The sequence below is a fragment of the Ranitomeya variabilis genome, chromosome 2 (genome assembly GCF_051348905.1).
Source record: "Ranitomeya variabilis isolate aRanVar5 chromosome 2, aRanVar5.hap1, whole genome shotgun sequence".
Taxonomy (NCBI): Eukaryota; Metazoa; Chordata; class Amphibia; order Anura; family Dendrobatidae; genus Ranitomeya; species Ranitomeya variabilis.
Window position 1 is genome coordinate 359704527 of NC_135233.1, and position 6781 is coordinate 359711307.

Sequence of the window (6781 nt, forward strand, 5' to 3'; positions counted from 1 at the left end):
GGCTGTTGTCACTTAGTCACACCCCCTATTTCCGACTGCAAAGGTCTGTCCGGTCTCTGACTCTTTCCCCTGGACAATAAAGTAGACAGCCCCAACAGTTCCGGACCCGGCATAAAACAGGTACCCGTGGCCTGTTTCTCCTTCTTAGAATGCCATCGGGTCACACCACTGCCTCTTTCCCTGTGCTAGGCGCTTCCCAATCCCCTGTCCAAAACACTGGCCAGATGCCTCTCAACCTGCACCTGTCAATAGGCCCAAATGCTAAGCGGGTATATTTCCAGGCTGCTTGGTAAACACGGAGGATTCATGCCAACTCATGGCGGCAGCCATCTTTTGGTACTAGGTCCCTAACTGCCACTTTTTCTCCCAGCATGGCATCCCCAACTTGTACCAGCATGTGTCCAGGAAAATCACCCGTGCCCTTACAAACACACTGGCATTGTCCACTTAATGACCGAAACATTGACAAGCACTTGTGGCCAGGGATGCTACATTTCCCTAACGGCACAATGTGTGAACATTTTGAAGGCTGGGGCCGAGTCATACCCTGGTACTGCACATTTACTCACGACACTGCATATTGCTGGACCTATTTCTATCAGGATTTCCTCCACCTCTTACAACAATTTCAGCACCCTCTCGTGCTCCTACTCATTATCCATCTCCGATGTCTTATCTCAGTGCAAGTCGTCCTCATCAGCCCGAAGCTGGAAGCACTGCAGCACTGACTCAGTTAAGCAGCAACAGGATCTGCTGAAGCTAATTTGTCTAGGAGACAGATCTGTTGATTTTGCAGCTGAATCTCCAACCGGGCATGGTTGTGTGTGATAATGGGGGTAACCTGGTGTTGCCTGTGAGGCTTGGCAAGCTCACACGTGTACCATGTTTGGCACATGTGCTCAACTTGGTAGTTCAGCAGCTTCTGAAAATCAACCCAGATTTGCCAGAACTTCTGGTCAAGGTACACTGTGTCAGCGCCCATGTCTGCAAGTCAGCTACAGCTGCCACCACTCTAGCAGTGCTGCAGCAGCACATGCAAATGCCAGCTCACCAACTGGTGTGCGATGTCACCATGCGCTGGAACTCCACACTGCACATGCTGGCAAGGTTTTGTGAGTAGAAGAGGCCAGTGGTTGAGTATTGGCTCTAACACGCCTATCGATATTCTGGTCTGCCTCCGCACATAACAATTGAACTCTGCATGGATGACTGACATTTGTTTGGTTCTCCAAGACTTTGAGGTCTCCACAAAGATGGTGTGAGAGACCAGGAAATGTACCAAAAAATAGATAAAAAAAATTATATTTTATTAATGATTATTAAAAACAACAGTAATAACAAAGATAGCCATAAGATGGTGCCACATGGTAAATGTCAAATAGATGTACGTATATGCAGGTAAAGACACGGAGTTAACAATGAATGATGTTATAAAAGATAGCAGCAATAATGTGACAAATGGATAGCAAATAGAATAGGTTAGGTAATATTATATAAGCAATGAAAAAGAAGAAAATGAGGGCACTCACCAATCTTTCACGTTCTTAGTCCTTTATTGTAACACGATCCAGTTAAAACACATGGCCGGGGAAGAGAGAGAGCCGAAGCCCGTGTGAGCAGGCGAGAGACGACAGCTGTTTCGCGCTGTGCTTTGCGCTTCTACAGGTCAGCTTGTGCATAGGTGAAACAGTGGAAACGCAGTGCCGGCCATGACACCGCCCACCACTGTGTCCCCTCCCACAAACCAAACGATACATACATATACTTTAAAAAGCACACATAAAACCATTAACGCAACCTTAGTTGGTAACAAAACCTTTTAGCAGAGCAGACAATTGGAGACATTTAAAGTTATTCTAGGAACCACAGTTAATCTTTAGAAAGCATAAAGGGTTAATCTTTAGAAAGCATAAAGGGTTAAACCCTCGCCGCTACCAACAGCGCACAAGACACTGCAGAATGCACAACTTCTGCCATAATATTCACAAAATTACCCCCCAACATCGGTATAAACGTCAGCAAAAAGCAAAGAAACAAAAAAAAAAAAATCTTTTCAAAAAAATTCTTAAAAAAAACAAACAAACAAATATGTCATATTTTTCCAAGCAGCAAATCATTAAAGAAATATCGACATATCCACACGGTCATTGAAACCTAGTGGCCCCAATGCTTCACTGCGCAGAATCCATCTCGTCTCACATCTGAGGAGCAGATTATCCAGATCACCTCCTTGCGCCGGCAGACTGACTTTCTCAATCCCGGCGAAGGAGAGGACCCCTGCATCACCGCCATGTGTATCCCTAACATGTGTAATTAACCGTGGAACACCTTTCCCTGAGACAATCGATTTGCAATGCTCGCGGAAACGAACATATAGTGGCCGGATCGTCTTTCCCACATAGTAATACCTGCAAGGACAGAAAACAACGTATACTACGTGATCTGTCCTGCATGTGATGAAATCTTTAACCGTGTGCTTCACTGCACCTATATGAAGAGTCCGGTCAGTTACATGTTGCTTACACCAAGGGCAATGCCCACACCTGAAATTACCTTTGGAGATAGCGGTGTTCAGCCAGTTCTGATTTGACTTAACTACCTGATTCCTCACTAATTTGTCCCTTAGTCTGATGCTCCGTTTATTCGCTATGAGGGGACCCCTAGACACTACCTCAGCCAACTCCTTGTCCCGACCTAAGATATGCCAATTTTTCTTAATGGCTAATCTGATTTGCTGGTCCATATTGCTGTATTGAAAACTGAAGGTAAACCTTCTCTCTACGTCAACCCTATTAGAAGGCACCTTCCTTACGTTCTTGCTTATGCAACTCCTCTCACTTCTCACTTTTTCCTTTTCTGTCATTAAAGCCCTATCAGGATACCCTCTTTGTTTGAATCTAGTCTCCATCTCATTTAGCTGCCGATCAAAACCCTCATCAGTATTATTAACCCTACTCACTCTCAGAAACTGACTATAGGGCAAAGAGCATTTTGTATGCATTGGGTGGAAACTATTAAAATGTAACATGGTGTTACCTGCTACTGGCTTACGATAAAGCGACATACAGATCTTATTGTCCTTAATTTCCACCAGGACATCCAGGAACTCCAACCGCTGCCCTCCGAAAACTGACGTGAAGGCCATGTTCATATTATTACTCTGATTAAGGTAAGTTACAAAACTATTGAAAGCCTCTTCTGTTCCATCCCAAATCAATACCACATCGTCGATATATCTCTGATAAAACTTTATATGATGCAAAAAATTATTTTTATTTGCGTACACATATTTCTCCTCAAAGAGCCCCAAAAACAAATTTGCGAAGGTACAAGCTGCCGGAGTCCCCATCGCAGTCCCCACTGACTGTACATACCAATCATCCAAGAACATAAACTGTCATGAATCCCCAATGGCTAGGGATAGCACAGGACAAGCAAAGTACAAATAAATAACGGACGAGCTCTAGGGTGATGGAACCTGGGCTGACCGCTGCCCTACGCCTGACAAACGCAACTAGAGATAGCCAGGGAGCGTGCCTACGTTGGTTCTAGACGCCACGCACCAGCCTAAGAGCTAACTAGTACTGCAGAGAAAATAAGACCTCACTTGCCTCCAGAGGAACGAACCCCAAAAGATATAGTTGCCCCCCACATGTATTGACGGTGAAATGAGAGGAAGGCACACACATAGAGATGATATATATAGCTTTAGCAAATAGAGGCCCGCTGTAAACTAGAAAGCAGAACGATACAAAAGGGGACTGAGCGGTCAGCAAAAAACCCTAATCAAAAAAACCATCCTGAGATTACAAGAACCCATGTGCCAACTCATGGCACATGGGGAGAACCTCAGTCCACTAGAGCTACCAGCTAGCATAGAGACATAATAAGCAAGCTGGACAAAAAAACCAAACAACTGAAAATCAGCACTTAGCATATCCTGAAAGATCTGGGAGCAGGTAGGCAGGAACCAAACAGAGCACATCTGAATACATTGATAGCCGGCAAGGGAATGACAGAAAGGCCAGGTAAAATAGGAAACACCCAGCCTCTGATGGACAGGTGGAAACCAAAGGCCGCAACCCACCAAAGTCACCCAGTACCAGCAGTAACCACCAGAGGGAGCCCACAAACAGAATCCACAACAGTACCCCCCCCCTTGAGGAGGGGTCACCGAACCCTCACGAGAACCCCCAGGGCGATCAGGGTGAGCTCTATGGAAGGCGCGGACCAAATCAGTCGCATGAACATCGGAGGCGACCACCCAGGAATTATCCTCCTGACCATAACCCTTCCACTTAACCAAATACTGGAGTTTGCGTCTGGAAACACGAGAATCCAAGATCTTTTCAACAACATACTCCAATTCTCCCTCCACCAGCACCGGAGCAGGAGGCTCAACCGAAGGAACAACGGGCACCTCATACCTCCGCAACAACGACCGATGGAACACATCATGAATAGCAAACGATGCTGGGAGATCCAAACGAAAAGATACAGGGTTAAGAATCTCCGAGATCCTATAAGGACCGATGAACCGAGGCTTGAACTTAGGAGAAGAGACCTTCATAGGGACAAAACGAGAAGACAACCACACCAAATCCCCAACGAGAAGTCGGGGACCCACGCGGCGACGGCGATTAGCAAACTGCTGAGTCTTCTCCTGAGATAACTTCAAATTGTCCACCACCTGATTCCAAATCTGATGTAGCCTGTCCACCACCACGTCCACTCCAGGACAATCCGAAGACTCCACCTGACCAGAGGAAAAACGAGGATGAAACCCCGAATTACAAAAAAAAGGAGAGACCAACGTGGCAGAACTAGCCCGATTATTAAGAGCAAATTCGGCCAGTGGCAAAAAAGCAACCCAGTCATCTTGATCAGCAGAAACAAAACACCTCAAATAAGTTTCCAAGGTCTGATTAGTTCGCTCCGTCTGGCCATTCGTCTGAGGATGGAATGCAGACGAGAAAGACAAATCAATGCCCATCTTGGCACAAAACGTCCGCCAAAATCTAGACACAAACTGGGATCCCCTGTCAGAAACGATATTCTCCAGAATCCCATGCAAACGAACCACGTTCTGAAAAAATAAAGGAACCAACTCAGAGGAGGAGGGCAACTTAGGCAAGGGCACCAAATGAACCATCTTAGAAAAGCTGTCACACATAACCCAGATAACGGACATTTTCTGTGAAACCGGGAGATCAGAAATAAAATCCATGGAAATGTGCGTCCAAGGCCTCTTCGGGATGGGCAAGGATAACAACAACCCACTGGCCCGTGAACAGCAAGGCTTAGCTCGAGCACACACTTCACAAGACTGCACAAAGGTACGCACATCCCTAGACAAGGAAGGCCACCAAAAAGACCTGGCCACCAAGTCTCTCGTACCAAATATTCCAGGATGACCAGCCAACACAGAAGAATGGACCTCGGAGATGACTCTACTGGTCCAATCATCCGGAACAAACAGTCTTTCTGGTGGACATCGATCCGGTTTATCCACCTGAAACTCCTGCAATGCGCGTCGCAAGTCTGGGGATACGGCGGACAATATTTCCCCATCCCTAAGGATACCAGTAGGCCCAGTGTCTCCAGGAGAGTCAGGCACAAAACTCCTGGAAAGAGCATCTGCCTTCACATTCTTTGAACCTGGCAGGTATGAAACCACGAAATTGAAACGAGAAAAAAATAACGACCAACGAGCCTGTCTAGGATTCAAACGCCTGGCAGACTCAAGGTAAATGAGATTCTTGTGATCAGTCAAGACCACCACACGATGTTTAGCACCCTCAAGCCAATGACGCCACTCCTCAAATGCCCACTTCATGGCCAAAAGCTCCCGATTACCCACATCATAATTGCGCTCGGCGGGCGAGAATTTTCTAGAGAAGAAAGCACATGGCTTCATCACCGAGCCATTAGCACTTCTCTGTGACAAAACCGCCCCCGCTCCAATCTCGGAAGCATCAACCTCAACCTGAAAAGGAAGTGAAACATCTGGTTGACACAACACAGGAGCAGAAGAAAACCGGCGCTTAAGTTCCCGAAAGGCCTCCACAGCCGCAGTAGACCAATCAGCAACATCAGCACCCTTTTTAGTCAAATCAGTCAAAGGTTTAACAATACTGGAAAAATTAGCAATGAACCGACGATAAAAATTAGCAAACCCCAAGAACTTCTGAAGGCTCTTAACAGATGTAGGTTGTGTCCAGTCACAAATAGCCTGAACCTTAACGGGATCCATCTCAATAGTAGAAGGAGAAAAAATGTACCCCAAAAAAGAAATCTTCTGGACTCCGAAGAGACACTTTGAGCCCGTCACAAACAGAGAATTGGTCCGCAGAACCTGAAACACCTTCCTGACCTGTAGAACATGAGACTCCCAGTCATCAGAAAACACCAAAATATCATCCAAATACACAATCATAAACTTATCCAGATATTCACGGAAAATATTGTGCATAAAGGACTGAAAGACTGACGGAGCATTGGAGAGTCCAAAAGGCATTACCAAATACTCAAAATGGCCCTCAGGCGTATTAAATGCGGTTTTCCACTCATCACCCTGTTTTATCCGCACCAGATTATACGCACCGCGAAGATCTATCTTAGTGAACCACCTAGCCCCCTTAATGCGAGCAAACAAATCAGTTAATAATGGCAATGGATACTGATATTTGACTGTAATCTTATTCAGAAGGCGATAATCTATACAAGGCCTCAGGGAACCATCTTTTTTTGCCACGAAAAAAAAACCTGCTCCCAGAGGGGA